This window comes from Candoia aspera, chromosome 3 (assembly GCF_035149785.1).
Source record: "Candoia aspera isolate rCanAsp1 chromosome 3, rCanAsp1.hap2, whole genome shotgun sequence".
Taxonomy (NCBI): Eukaryota; Metazoa; Chordata; class Lepidosauria; order Squamata; family Boidae; genus Candoia; species Candoia aspera.
Genome location: NC_086155.1, coordinates 57,475,517 through 57,491,528, shown reverse-complemented (window position 1 = coordinate 57,491,528; position 16,012 = coordinate 57,475,517). Strand labels below are relative to the sequence as shown.

The following is a 16,012-nucleotide window of genomic DNA, read 5'->3' as shown; positions in this document are numbered from 1 at the left end:
CTCTACACTGTATTTGCATCTGATCGTTGACTGTGGATTGCATTCACACATGTATACTGATTTCAACTCAGATGGGTCAACCAAGGACACAAATTTTTTAACTGAGAGAGGAGATCATATTAGGAAGAGGTAGATATAAAGTCAACACCAAGTTACAGATTTAAAGATCCAGTCTATCTTTAATGTGCTACAATTTGCACTTTTCCTGAATTCAGCATCAAAGGACATGAGAATCTGATACCCTGTCCTGCCCTTAGAATAACAAGCATTTCAATCAATTTGTGATCACACAACTTCTTGCTACATCACAAACCAAAATCTGCAAACCAAATTGGCCAAATGAACTAACTAAAGCATAATTCCCAATTCTATAGATGGGAATCAAATGTTGCTAAGGCTACTTTAATATGATCTATTGATTCCCTAGATTCACTTCCAGGTCAAGGTTCTACACTTGCTTGAAGTTTATTTTCTTGTACTTTGAGACAGTAAATGAAGGGGAGGAGGCTCTATTGCCTGTTCTAGCATTGAAATATTTTAAAATTATGCTTTTCAGAGAAAACAATTTTCTTCATACCAATAGGAGAGCAAAATAGAACAAAACCTCTTTTTTCTAAATAAACAAAAAGATCAGGAAAAGAATTACCAACAGTTCATTGACTCAAAAAGTAGAAGGAAAACACCTGGATGTGGGATCAAGAGTGTCTAGACTGTCAAGATTCACTCTGTTGCCTGGTGTGAAGTCTGACACTAGCAAGCTTATGTGATGGAAACCAAAAATGGAAGCAAGTATTGCTTGGCCAGACAAGGCATATGATATCTAAACAGCAATGCTGGGCAAGACTAGTCAGACACTCTGAAAGAAATGGATGCATCAGCTGTTTTTGTGGATTGTGCCTGAACTTCAAAAGGGTTATAACTAGCCTTAATTAAATAAGAAAGAAATATGGAATCTATACTTACTGAGAAAAATGCTAGGAAGGCCATGTATCAGTACTTAAAGCTATAGAAACATCTGGTACCTATGAAATGAGTTGTGTTCTGTTAATATAAAAGACTAGACTGCAATTCACATCCAAGCTATGTAAAGATGACCCCCAATGTCCAACAGGATTAGGAGAAAAGACTGGTGGTACAATGTCTTGAGAAAAGTAGAAATCATAGACCACTTTAGGGATAAAGTTATGTCAAGTCATAGCATGATTTTGTCATAATGTCAGATCAGATTAAGATGGGTCATCTTGCGAGATACAGAGCCTGCCTGCTCTTCCCACTGAAGTAACTGCCATAAGGAACGTTACTTTCATAGGCTCAAATGATTGGAAGACAACTGTATTTTTTTTTTAAAAACAAGTTCCACTGAGGGGCCATCTTAGAAAAAGGAAGGAGGGAAAGTGCTGCAAAGTAGACATAAATATATTGGTTGTCATGTGTGAAAAAACAAACCATAAATAGGAACATGAAAGGCAGAAATATCAGGTAAATATCCTTTCAAGGAGGAATGCATATAAGCATACAATTTTTAGAAGCTACAAAAATTGAACAACATGTTGATTAGAGTAGAAAACAGTCCATTTGCAGAGATCTTTTGTGGCAAAACATGCAAAAGCCATTTGTTTAGTCTTATAACATTAGACAGCAGAAGGTTTCCAAGTGACTTCAATACTTGCTGGATTATAAGATGGAATCTATAAAAGACAGATGCACCATATTGTTAACCAAAAGACACAAGGTAAATATGATTGTGGTCCCAAGTGAAAATGATTGTAGAAAGAAAAACAACATCATCTGTCCTCACCCAAATGATGGAGATCTGCAAATCAAAACTGTTAGGACAGTAAAGGGTGACCACAATGCCACAATGCCTGGGTATTGATTGTTGTTCCTCACTGCTGAAATATCTAACTGCATGATTCCCCAAAAACCGAATAGGAGGTGGAAAAGTGAGTGTTCAGCATTCAACCAGGAAGAACTACGGGTCCAATTCAAGGTGCTGGTTTTGACCTTTAAAGCCCTACAGGGCATGGGACTGGGTTATCTGAGGGACTGCTTCTCCCCAATTACATCTGCCTGTCCTACCAGATCCAGCAGAGAGGGCTTGCTATGGGTCCTGTTGGCTAAGAAGCTACATTTGGCAGGCCCTATGTGGTAGGCCTTCTCTACTGTACTCTGTGGAATATCCTTCCCTCTGAAGTGAGGCTGGCTTCATCACTCTTGACTTTCCGAAGGTCCTGCAAAACCTGGTTGTGCCATCAGGCCTGGGGACCCTAGGGGACTGGTAAATTATTAAAGTGGCTACATTATTATTAACAACTCTTCACCTAATATTCCTTTTTTTGTTCTTTATAGTTTTTTAATGTTTTTAATTATAATATTGATTGGTATTTATTAACTATCTGTTTTAGCTTTGTTGTACACTGCCCAGAATCATTTGCCATGAGATGGGCGGCTATATAAATTTCATAAATAAATAAACAAACAAACAAGAACCAGGGTGGTCCTGTTCAGTGCATCCGCAAGGTCTTTGTTCTTTCCAGATAGATGCAATGTTTTCAGAAGGATGTGTCTGCATATCTACATATTCAAGAATTTGATAGACAGCAGGATCATGGCACTCCCTATTTGTTTATATAAAAACATTGGAAAGATATTTATCTAGATAAAAGGGGACTGAAATCCCCCCCAAACCTTGAAACCACCAACAGCTCCTGAGTACTGATATATAACCTCAACTCTTCTACTGCCTACAGGCCTGAGGTCTGTTGACTCCACAGTGTGGATATGAACCCATTCTGGATTCATAGTTGATTGACCTGTGATGGTTGCTTCATCTTGAATAGTTTTCTGAAAAATAGGTTTGGGGTCTCTGTTAAACAAAAGAAAGACTATACAACTGGGTAAGGAAGAGTAAGGAAATAGCATATGGACAATTGTCTTGATGGAAAACATACACTATTCTTGTAATGAGTAATGGCACAACTGAGTAAACTGAACCACTTTTGTTTTTGAAGCCATCAGATCTTCAAAGTCACTTCCATTAATTTCTGCTTTCTTGGTTAACTTAAGTACTGATTGTCCTTGGGACATTGCCAATACAAAGATATATGCCCCATCCTCTAGAACTACTATTGAAAAGATGAGCAGATGGTTGTGAAGCAATTCCAATGCACTTGACTTATTCCTCAACTACTGAATCCTATATAAGGTATCATCCATCCTATTGTTAAGAGGCCTGCATCATTGAATGGCAAATCTTTGAAAGGGGCTGATCTTCATTGACAAGGCCAGAGAAGTGCAGCCATGTGTGCCTCCTGAGGGAAAAAGCTCCAGCTATATTATTTTATGCACAGTCTGCAACATGGCAGGATGTATTGATCTGTGGCTTGAATAAATGGCAAGCTTCTGCATAAAATATCTGAACCAAAGGCTTCTTGTTCTCAGGTAAATGTTCAAAAACCATAGCCATCTCCTCCCGTAGAAAAATACTGGTAGTGAGCCATGTACACATGGTGAGCTGAAAAGGAAAATCCCAGAGCAGAAGTCTGCTGAAGTAACACGGTTTTCATCTTTCCTTATCCATTAGTGTGGAAGGCATTTTAAGTCAGCTTATTCTTTGAAGAGTCAACTATAATAGAATTTGGGATAGAAAAGTTTTTAAAAAGGCACAGTTTATTGCTATTCAGCTCTGGAAATATTCAGGAAATGTTCCACATGTGTCAAAACTCCCTTGGACAGAGACGTTGACCTCCCAATGCTGGATCAGGCAAAGGTGACAGTGCTGGTATATAGGGGTTAAGTCTGAATCTGAAGTATAATATTCTGGATCTCAATGCATAATTGGCCTGGAAATGCCAGAAGTGACTGGTAAGTTGGTGTAAGTAAAAGCTACTAAATAAATTAAGGAAGTGAAAGCATAGACATTGAAACAAATACAGAGGTAAATGAAAACAGAAATTGCTGAGATGGCAAGAGATGGCTAGATATTTAAGTCAAAGCTTATTCCAAAGAAGTCAACTGCTGTGCCACAGGTAAGGACAGGATAGACATAACGATGTATCTGAAGATAAAGCTATAGAAAGCTATTAGTCCCATATTGAAAACACAACTACTGTCCAGATAATGGTCATTTAGCAAAGCAGGTAAATATACCAGAAAGGCAGCTGGCAATAAAAATTACAAGACAGAGACCTTCAGCAATAAACTCCATACTGTTCCTATCCATAATATGAAAAAAATATGGATTAATAACAAAGAGAATAGCATAATTGGCTATGACCAAGAGCGCAGTATTGGAAGGAATCTCCATCTTGGTGTCAGACCGCCAGGGCATAAACAAACCAGTAAATTGCACCAGTCAAGTGACAAAGTCTGGGTAAAATACTGAAACCAAGGGCCAATATGTGGTTGGTTCTCAGGAAAATCTTTGCAAATCTCTTTAGATAAGGGAGGACCAAGATGCTTCTAAAATCAAAGAGTGACGTAAAGTGAGCAGTGTTAATAAAAAGGGAGCTGAATGTCCTGCAACTAATCACTGTATTGGTACAATGGATAAGTTTCAACTGGCCAATACAAAAGGTGCAGGATTTGATGCTGCATTGCTGTGTTTGTAAGAAGAACTTGTATTACATTTCTTCCTATGGGAACTTACAGTTCTCCAATATATCCCCAGCTAGCCTTCTTGGGTGCCATACCAGAGACAGAAGCAACATTCCTGGAGTCAGGATGCTGCAGATTGTCACAGCCAGTTGGAATCAGTCACTGACCTCAAAGGAATAATCTGGTTATCTATTTGAAGCTGGCGATGTAGAGAGGCATTTGGGACAGAGACCGAACATGCTGTCACAGAAGCCATAGTAATAGCTTATAAGGCCTCCTCTCAGAGTGAGGCATGAAGGTAGAACAATATTCCATCATGTCTGAGGCATGAAATTCTGGCAATGGGCATTGAAGTCTTCACCAAGTTCTTTATCTAGGCAAAAAGATATTCAGGATGTCCATTTGCTGCAAATGTCTGAAGGTGGGAATTTGCACCTATAGCTGGAACAACTGTGAAGAGGTTTAAATCAAAGATATGTGCCAATAAGAGCTCATGAAATAAGAACAATGATGAAAAATGTATAACTTTTTAGGGTAATGGGAAAAAAAACATTTTAAGAAGGGAAAAAACTCCACAAATAAGCAAGTTCAGCATGAGAAAAAGCACAAAACTGACTGAGAATATTCCTCACTAAGGCCTAGTATGGCAGTAAAAAAGAGCTAAGGGATTTGGGGCAATTTAGCATTAAGTGGAAAGTAGTAGGATCACACAGCTCAGCCAGAGAACTTTCTAGAATATTGGTCTTCAAAGGAACAAACTTACCTGTGTATTTGTTGCACAGGAACCAAAAAGACAATTATCCCTGTGGTTCAGGACAAAATACTCATTTGTATAAAGTAAAACTCTGATCCTAAAGTACTCAGTCATATAAATAAAAGCTCTGATTCCAAAGCCAGCTATAGGTCAATTGGACAGCTACAAAAATTAAAATAAATTCATTTTCCACCAGCAGAAAGTTCTACTAGAAAAATAGCCTCTTTGACACTTCCCAGTAACTTCCCAGTTACATTGGCAGAAAATGTTCTCAGTATAGATATACCACTGGCACTGGTTCACCAGCGGCAGGGGCCAAAATGGAACACACTCGGCATCCTTATAGTCTTCACTATATCAGCCCTGGAGCTATTCAGTAGGAGAGGGAAAAAGAAGAACCTCTTAAAGAGGATACTTCTCACTTCCTAAACTAATTGTAGCAAATCAGCAGGACTCCAGGTGTAAAGTATGCTTGCCAAGGATCTATGCCCCTCCACACCTAATGGGATTGTCAGGAACCATATATTCCCTGGTATATGTCACCAGAGAAATTGTCTAGAATGTATAAAGGCACTTCAGCTTTATGTTGCAAATGTGAACAACAAGAAGGGACATTTTATCATGTTTGGTGGAAGCGTAAAAAAGCTAGAAAATTCTGGATTCAAATACACACAGTGATTCAGAGGATTTTAAAGACTAATATGTAATTGAGACCAGAGGCCTTTCTTTTGGGACTGATGGACAAACAATTGGAAAAAAGTCATGAAACTTTGTTTTTGTACATAACTGCAGCGAGATTATTGTATGCACTAAGATGGAAAGATCCAGCACTACTCACAATGGACGAATGGTTGGTGAAGATGATGGAACTTGCTGAGATGGTTAAATTGACTTCTCTGATCAGAGAAAAGACAATCTCTATGTTTATTGCTGATTGGAAACCCCTTATGGACTTTTTGTGGAAAACAGGAAAAAAAGTGAACTTATGATTTATGGTTTTGATGACAGGATAGATTACAGAAAGAAGAAAGCTACGTTGTAACCATAGAGTAAGAGGTAGATTTATAATTGTACTTCTAACTGCTGTAAAGAAGATTGAAAGCTACTTCTTTGTATCTTTTTCTTTTTCTTTCTTTTTTCTTTTACTTTTTTTTCTTTCTTGCACTTTTAGCCTTCTCTTCGATTTCCTTTTTTTTATTTTCTTTCTTTATATTTATTTTGTTGTATGCTGCCCAGACATTGCTCAACGTAGATCATCTTTCTTGACCTCTGAAAGACTCTTGACACACCTGCTGGAATGGCTGGCATTGGTAAAACCAGAGAAAGCTATCAAAGAACATGTTCCCTGTATCTTTTGAACTGAACCATTCTACTTTTGCTCCTCTTCAGAGAAAAAACGCTAAGAAAACTCATAATCTCAAGTAATAAAATATGAATATACTGAAAAGTGCCCAAATGTATTTCCCTTGATATTGTCTTCCTCATAGTTATAGAACATTTCAATCACAACGTATTCTATGGTCTAACATGGAGGATGGATCCAAAACATTTTGCCAAATGTGCCGAATATACAGAAGCAGGCACCAGAAGTCCAGAGTCCCCTGCCTTTCTCTGAACTCCTCTAGGAAAGAAATAAAACAGCTAATCCAATCTTTCTGTGCCACAGCTCCCTTCCCTGTCACAATTCCATGGCAAACTACCATTTCCCTGTTGAAAAGCAGAGCAACAGATTTGTCCAAGTGCCAGTGAGACATCATATTTCTATCTTTCCTTTAAATCACCCCTCTGTTGGGTAAAGGCACTCTCTATCGAGATTATAAACCCTAAGAGGATCAGCCTGAGCATTACACCTGGGGCAAGCTAAATAAAAAAAAAAGGTCACCGGTGCTTTTTAAACATGGACAAAAAAGCAGTAAAATGTGTTTGGGAAAAAAAAATCTGGCATTAAATCATGACTTTTTGCCTGGCTCGCCTCATTAAAAGTGGCCTTTTGGAAAGTAAAATTATCATTGTAAGTGATAAGATCTTTAAGAAAATAATTCACGGCTTCTTCACCCTTTAATATGATAGCCGCCAACGGTTAATTTTTTTCTTAATGGCAACGAGGCTATCAATCTTGTCCAAGGCTTGCCTTCCTCCTTGCTTCTCTCCCCTGCCACCTTTCCAAGTAACCATATTCTCCAGTCAGCTCGTAGGAGAAACTGTCTTTCTGTTCTGCTTCTGCACTAATGGTTTCCAACTTGACGAATCCCCCTTTGAATCATAAGCTAAGCATAAACGCTCAGTTACAGCATTACTGGACAAACTGAAATTAGGATGCAGTTTGTTCTGCAAAGCTGGTAATTAAATAATGGAACAAGATTGCCCAGAGAGATAGTGGATTCCCAGTCCTGTGTATTCTTAAACAGCAGTTCCAGTCAATCATAAGTTAAACACCTATAATCACCTAACAAGGTATGCCTATACATGGCTATTTAGAAAAAAGTCCCTTTGAGTTTAACAGGGCTTATTCTCAGGATGGCAGGTATAACAGGAATGGAGACCTGCTGCTCTCCAGATGTTGCTAAAATACTGATCCTATTGGCTGGGGCTTCTGGATGTTTTAGCTCAGCAACATCTGGGGGATTACACTTTCTCTACACTTGCAACATAAATTGATATTTAGGGCAACATTTTTATAAATGACAAACTCTACTCAGGTTACATTGGTTTATTTCTATGAAAAGACTGCAATGGGTTTTATTTAATTATGAGTAAATATTCATAATGAAGATTCTTTAGCAGTGGGTTTTAAAATAAAGGAGCCTGCATTAAACCTAAAACAGTATTATAAAGTCATCTAATTTTCTTTAATTTGTACTTCTTAACCTGTTTCTTTTTAGTATTGCATGGATTTTTCCTACTACAGGATAGAAGCCTGAAACTCAAATTCTACAACACTGTCATTCCAGTAAGAAACAAGAGATGGGCTTTATTTAATTATGAATAATGAATCCAGACCAATAGCACCTCTACATAAGGTTGGCATGCCATCAACTCAATGTATTCCCTTATACTCCAGGATGCAACAGCCCAAAGAAGTATATACTGATAAGCTGAACAACAACAACAAAAAACTAAAATACAGCTGAATTCTCTACTACAAGTAGAATCATTTAACCATCTCATTATTACTACTCTGGCAGGGGAAATATGCAGAAAATATTATTTGGATTTTTATTATTCTTTGGGTCCAATCAAAACATAGTAATGCAGCCTGGTAACACTAAGACCATTACTACTACTACTGCTACTACTACTACTATAATAAGGATAATAATAAACATTTGTGACTGCCCAACTCCAATGGACTCTGGTTTAGCTGTCTGTATGCCATCAAGTTGGGCCCAACCACTGGTGATCTCATCCATCTACTTCAGCTGCTGTCTTCCACTTCTACTTTCCTCAACCTCGCCAAACATAATTATTTTTTCTAGTCCATCATCTGCTCACATCACATGCCCAAAGTATGTGAGTTTCTCTTTGCTGTTCATCACCTCAAAGGAGCAGTCAATCTCCATTTTTTCTAGGCCTAACTGATTAGTTTTCCTTACAGTTCATGGTACTCTTAGTAACTGTTTCCAAATCCATATTTCAAAGGCATCTATCTTTTTCCTGTTTCTCAATGTCTAGCTTTCACAGCTGTACATTACTACTGGAAAAAAACACTGCTTTAACTATTCTCAACTATCTGTTGTCATAGCAATATTCTTATTTTTCATGATCTTGTCTAAGTTTGTCATTCCTCCCTAGAATGAAATTCTGCTTTACTTCTCTAGCACATTGTCCACCTTTATCTACTGTATCCTTCAGTCTGAGAAAACAAAACTATTTACTGGCTTCCCTTCTTTGCCGTCAGATGGGTTCAGTCATAATCTGCTGACTAACATTGCCTTTATCTTCTTAATATTTAGCAGTAACCCAGATTTTTCACTTTTCATTTTACTTACATAATAAGTAAGTGCTCTTTACTTTCAACTAACAAAGTAATTTTGTCTGAATATCTCAAATTTCAACCTCAAATTTTTATTCTATCACTGTTTCCAATCCTTCCATTTTAAAAAATACTGCAAAGTGTTAAACAGATATGGAGACAATATGCCTCCTCATCACACTCCCTTCTGTATTCTCAATCACTATTTCTCCAAACATAATTGTTATTCATTGTAAAATAGCTTTTGTTCATTCTAAAAGTTCCTCAAAAGAGTAAGATGATGTTTTGGTATACCTCTTCGAATTTGCTTATGCCACATTCAAGCATAATACACACAAAGACCTTGCTGCAGCTGATGAAATAAAGGTAAACCTCCTTCTTAAATTATGTTGCTCTCTTCATTAACCATCTTACGTTGCGTATCTGATTTTTGTCCCCTCTACCTTTTCTGATTCTATTATTTATATTCTATAAAATAAAAGTAGTTTGAGCCTTTCTATGGAGTTGATTTCTTGGTCTAGTCTACTAGTGGGGCTGACATCAACCTTGCAAGTCCGATTATGTTCTACCTCCTCCCTCTCCTTACAGTTCAATGAATTAGGGAGGTGTCTGTCTGAACCTCTTCCAAATATTATCTGTCTGTTGTGGACTTAAAATATGTTTTGCCCCTTGTGTCTTTGGTAATGAAATTGCATAATTCTGTCAAAGTTATCTTCCTTAATCTCCACAGGAGAGAGCTCACATAGCAGATTGGAAAGAGTCCCCCACTTCATCCTGGTCTCTCCTCCACTACCAATCTGTCAGCTGGGTTATCTTTGGACACAAGTTTACTGGTCTTCCAGTTTTAGCTCAAGGGACAGGAAGACCAGTAAACTTGTGTCCAAAGATAACCAGTTCCCAAATATCCTATATATCCCAAGTCAGTAAGTGTCGCAAGAGAGTATAAATTCTGGTGAGTAGCAGCACCTAGAAGTATTAAATGGAGAATGCAAAATGGCACTGCATCCTTCCAGAGTAGTAACAACACTAGAAAGAATGGCAGTGCAAAACCTCTTATCAATAGAAGCAGCAACAAACCTCTTCTGCACTCAGCTGGGACAGAACAATCAATATAGTTCTTTCCCAGTTTGAATTGACCTGCAGTTATTTTTCCCCTTTAAGCAGCCCTCTTGAAAGACCACTGAACACATGTTTAATAAGAAGTCTAGTAGTCTTTCAGGTGACACTTTGTGAAGCACAGATCCAGCATTATGCAGGCAGATATCTCCACAGAAGTCAGATGTTTGGCTTCTCCTGCAGCTCAAGCCAGAAAGGCCATGGAGGGCAGTGTCCAGTGATGGGACAGGGTGGGATCACAGCAGCCATAACCAGCCAATAGGATCCCTGACCAAGTAATCACCAAGGTAGTGAATGAAATGTCATAAATTGTTTGTACTTCAGGACCTGTGTGAAGAGAAATGAAGAAAATGCTACTTTAAAACTGGAACAATTAAAAATGAATTTAGGTTGCCACCCTAGTAAGCTGAGGATGAGATAGAAGCTGCGTCATGAGGACAAGTCCTCTAAAAATGGTTTGTCGGTCATTTGTGATCTAAAGATGTCTTAAACCTGTCTCACGTCTGGGCTGGGGATGAGCTGAAAGCAATGTTGTGAGGACATGCCAGGAAAAAAGGATACTAGACACGTGGGTGCTGTGATTAAGTGCAAACAAGCTTATGGTAATTTCTAGTGGAAAATCTCAAGGATCCCTTCATTTCTGAAGCCCTTGCCCAATGCAAGGTTGTTCAACCGATATGGAAGAGGTTGCTTCCATGCTTTTCCTTTTGTTCTCCTCCATTCTTTTCGTATCACTTCTTCCCATTTTTTCCCTCCCCTTTACAGATCCAGCTGCTCTGTCCCATCATCACACTGAAAAAGGCCTCACAATTGCAATACATGTTTCCTGCCACCTTTCCCACCCTAAATGCCTCCTCCCTTTCTGAGAGGCAGGTCAAGAGTCGGTAGTGGCAAACAGTGAGCTGCAGCAGTGACACTCTGTTTCCTTTCAAGGCCACCCATTTGAAGCTATTAAGTGTTGGGCTCCTGCTTTTTGATAGCCCTGAAAACACAGGCAGTTTATTTCTTTTAAACAATCAATCACAGCTGCTGTCAGCACAACAAATACCCTAACCCTGCTTTTTATATCTCGCTCTGGCCTTTTCCTTCTCTCTGCGGTAAGTGTTTCCTGCCTGATGCATTGGACTTTAACTCTGCCATCTAAATAGGTACTTATCACTTAACATGGAGGTGATGGCTTGACATGTTTTCTGTCTCCTGCCCTCCCCTGCATAGTGGGGAAGCAGTCAAAGTGTTGTTAATAGCTGTTATCACTTGGGAACTGTAACCCCAATGCAATGAGTGATAGCAGCCTCTGCTGTGCTTTATAACAGCACCAGAAGTATCAGTGTTCCAATTCGTGAACACCAGCATCTTTTATTCTCTGGTACTTTTTCAAGGCCCAGAAAACTCTCAGACTCCCACTGGCCCTTGTATGGGTATCTAAACCTGACTTCAAGAAGACTTAAAGGCATTTAATACAGCAATGTGTGATGATGGAATGCAAACCTCAGCTTTCTGGCTTCTGACAACTTGACCCTTAGTTTGTGTCACACCCTGAGGCCAGTGCACTAGTGTATCTGCTTCAAAGGGAACTGAGGGAGAAAAAGACTTGCTCAGGTTTGCATGGATGAATGATACATCCATGCTCTGCCCTTCTGTAACATCATAACCACATCAAACCACTTCAAATCAAACCACTTCAAATCAAACCACATCATAGCATTGGTCCATTTAACTGAATACAATCCACACTGACTGGCAATGCCTAATTCTCAGCCTTGCATTGAACTTGAGATTTTTAAAATATAAATATACTGTAAGATTTAGGGAATTTTCCTAAATCTTAAAGAAAGTATTTCAATAAATTTCTGTTTGGCTATTTGAAGAGAAGTCATGCTTGAACTTGATTTCAGTTTAGAGCACCTTTATGGTCTATCACACAGTTCACAAACTATGTTTGAACTAATGTTAAGTAATCAGAGCCAGGTAGTTTCTATTTCTCTTGGAAAATTAAACAAAGGAAAGAGAGAAAGACATTTTGACCCTAAATTCATTTGCTTGGAAGTAAAGTCACTGATTTCAGTAAAGTTTACTTCCAACAAACTATATTTAGGACCCCTGCCTTAGTGGATCAGTTTCCTATCTTATTTATATAGACCCAATCTTCTCAGTATCTTCTCCCACATGAATACTAGCTGTAAGTACTGACATATTTCAAAGACACATAGACAGTTCTCTGGTTTTTTCCTTTCCCCTACAGCCACAATGAGCAGATTTAATTATTCATCTTTATTGTCTTTTAGTTTTAAATATGAAGCCCTGAGGTATTTTGTGATTTCCCCAAGGTCATCATAGAAGTATCTAGCAAAGCTGTTTCTAAGGACTATAGACCCAGGAGCGTTGATATATCATATCTTTCCCAACTCAAACTCTGGAGAGAAATTTCAGAAAAGAGCATATTGTCTATAGTAAAATACCTGGAAACAATTTCATCAAGCACTTTCTCCTTTCAGATTTTAATAGCTAGACACAGACAATAATATAATGCAAAAATGGTCTAATAAGCTATGAAGGAGCTGTGGGAAAAGGCATTTAAAGCTGACTGACTGGGCATCTAGGTTTAGTGATCAAGTATTCATTAGCCATGTAGTTAGAAAACAAAACAAAATGAAATATATGCAAATAGAAATTGTAAATAAGCTGTAAAAATACCCCATCCACTTCACAGAATTTCCACTAGCATGGTTGTTGTTGAGCATTCTGAAAGTTGACATTTATGCATCTGGAGGATGCCCATATTAGGGGAGACTGCACTAGGGTGCTTGATTTTAATAATGTTCTGAAGTACTAAATTGATAAAATATATTTTTATTTCCAACACTAATTTAATGGTACTTATTTTTTAAAATTTAATCTTATACAGTATTGCTTGAAATTCTATTTAATTTTGCTTCTTTTACTTTTCTGATTTTCCTCTTAATTGATAAAAAATATATTAAAATAAAATAAAAACAAAGACAAAAGGAAAAGGAAAAAGAGAAAGAGAAATCTGGGCATTATTTATAGATTCTTGAGCAGAAAAATCATGGTGAAGGAATTATGTTACAAAATTGCCTGCAATTCTTCTTTCTTACAAACAAGAAAGGGGGAAAAAATCTGTTAAAGCCACACTTGGTCCTGTGTCAGTGATTCCAAGTCATAATCCATGGCCTAGCCTTATGGACAAATCTACGAAGGGGAAAGATACTTTGGCCAGTACCATGGCTAGAGGAATAAAAACTATTGTCAGCTTATTTCCTTCTTTCTCTCCAAGAGAAAGACAAGCCTGGTTTTATCCAGTGACCAATGAATGTACAGATGCAGAGAACTGTCCATATATACTTCTGAGAAACAGATCTGCTCCAGCTCGTTATCTTGAAAAGTAAGAGTGGAATGACACTTTTACGTATTTATTTAATTAATACTTTTATATCCCATTGCTCTTACATAATGCCACAGTCTGTCAAGAGTTGGCCGAGTCAGATAGCTGCCAAGAACATGATCATGCCAACTATGGGAACAACAATGTTTTCAAACAGGAGCTTAGTCAATCCCCAGCTCCATTCCTCTGCTGCCTATCATATTATATTGTTCCATATGCAATGTCCAATTCTGATGTTGGGCTTTTGGAGCAATCTAAGATGGCAGGGAGCAGTTAATGGCTCCCATTCAAAAGTACCACCAACTACCTGATAACCCTGAAAAGTTTATTTTGTGGATGTGGGTTTTTTTGATTCAGTCAGTCATTCAGAAGAATGGATGTGGCATTTGGGGTAATACGATAACCAACAAGGGCAAATACAGTCAAACCTGCTTTCAGAAGCAGTACCACCTCTTAGAGAAGCTTGTTTGGTAAGAATGTCGTAGGCTACTGGCAACCTCATGCCTGGTATCTTCCTAAAATCTTCCACCAGCTCTGCCCTAGGGTCATATTTCTGCCACCAGTTACAGGAACAAGTGCAGTAAGCACCTTTTATTATTTGGATATGCTAGCAGCCACCCTGGAGATCGAACAGTGAAATCTTTAAAATGAGTATTGTAAACAAACAGAGACCTGTGAGTTCCATTTCCAAGGAAGCTATACCAGGTAAAAATAAATTCAAATTTATGCTATGGAATTAGCTGAATTAATTAACCTATTCACTGAAATCATTACTAAGATATCTTACTCATGACAAACTTCAGCAACTTCTGTTCTATACAGTTTTCCAAGCAGCAGATTTCTCGGCAGGAAGAATTCAGCTAACAAGGTCCTGGGAGTTGTGTTCAACATTGATTCAGGACCAGGAACAGCAGCCAGAGCAGAGGACAAAGAAAAACTATAAACTACAGTACACATTTGTGTTTTATCGCAACTCCATTCAAAGCATTCATCCCTGCATTCTGCTAAAGAAGACCTTTTAGAATTTCATGCTGATGAAAGCTGATGAGGATGTGTTAGCATCAAGAGAAAAGTAAAAGAATTTCTGTATCTTAAGAAATGACCAGGAGTTGCCCAGGCAGTACTTAGTCTAATCAGTAATTCTAGTAATGCATAGAGAAAAACAGTATTAAACACAAAATAATAATCTAGGATTCACCCCTATAGTTGAGCAACGTGACTGAATATACAATAACTCAGGCTTCCCCAATTTTCTGCCCTCCAGATGCGTTGGGACTACAATTCCCAGAATTCCCAGTCAGAGGAAGCCCAAGAGGCAGCCATAATCCCAACACATCTGTTCTAACACCTTGTCATGAGTATCATGAGTAACAGTTCCTTATGGGTAATAATGCAGCAAATTACAGCCGTACACTAGGTGTAGTGAATCTGTGGCCTTCCAGATGCTGAGGAACTACAATTCCCAGGACAATCAGCCAGCACAGTCAATGGTGACTTTGACCTTGTTTTAAATATATTTCTTGTGAAAGTATAATTCACAAAAGCTAGCTCTTCATCCAAATGCTAATAACAATTCTCAGGCCAAATGCCTAAAAACAAGAATTCAAAAAGTCCCTCTCTGAATATTCTTTCAGGGGAGAGGGTGCACAAAAGGAGAGAATCTATATGGTGCCAGCAGATGTGTAATCTTGGTTACATCGGACCCCTCAACTATCCTGCTTCAATCCCCTCCCTCAAAACAAATTAGATTCTTTGTTGTTTGAAGCTTCAAAGACTCATCCCTGCTGGGAGGAAAGGACTTTTATTGGTTATCTAGTAACTGTCACAGATATTTACCTCCAAACAGCTAATATGCTGATTTAACTCTTTTTCAGGCTGGACGTTTGAAGAGATGAGTTATCACAAGCCAGGAATGGGCATAAAAAGAAAGCATGAGACAAGAGCTTTTCCTCATGCTGCTCTTTCCTTTTCTACATTCTTGAGTCTCAAAGACAAGTCTGAAGATTCCTGAATTGTAACTGAAGCCTTTCCTTGCACTCTGCATTTTCATGCTTGCCTCTGTTGTATTTGCTATTATCAGAAATCACGGGTCTTAATCTGCCAGAGCAGTACTAAAATATTATAGTATAGGACACAGTACACACACCACTAGAAGCTTATGATAGAATGT

At 38.3% G+C, this 16,012-nt stretch overlaps 1 protein-coding gene across 2 annotated transcripts in view; it reads right to left on the bottom strand.

The window, feature by feature from the left end:
* The window catches only part of RNF220 (ring finger protein 220), a 373,167-nt gene that overhangs the window by 109,191 nt on the left and 247,964 nt on the right, over positions 1-16,012 (bottom strand). The window lies entirely within an intron of this gene.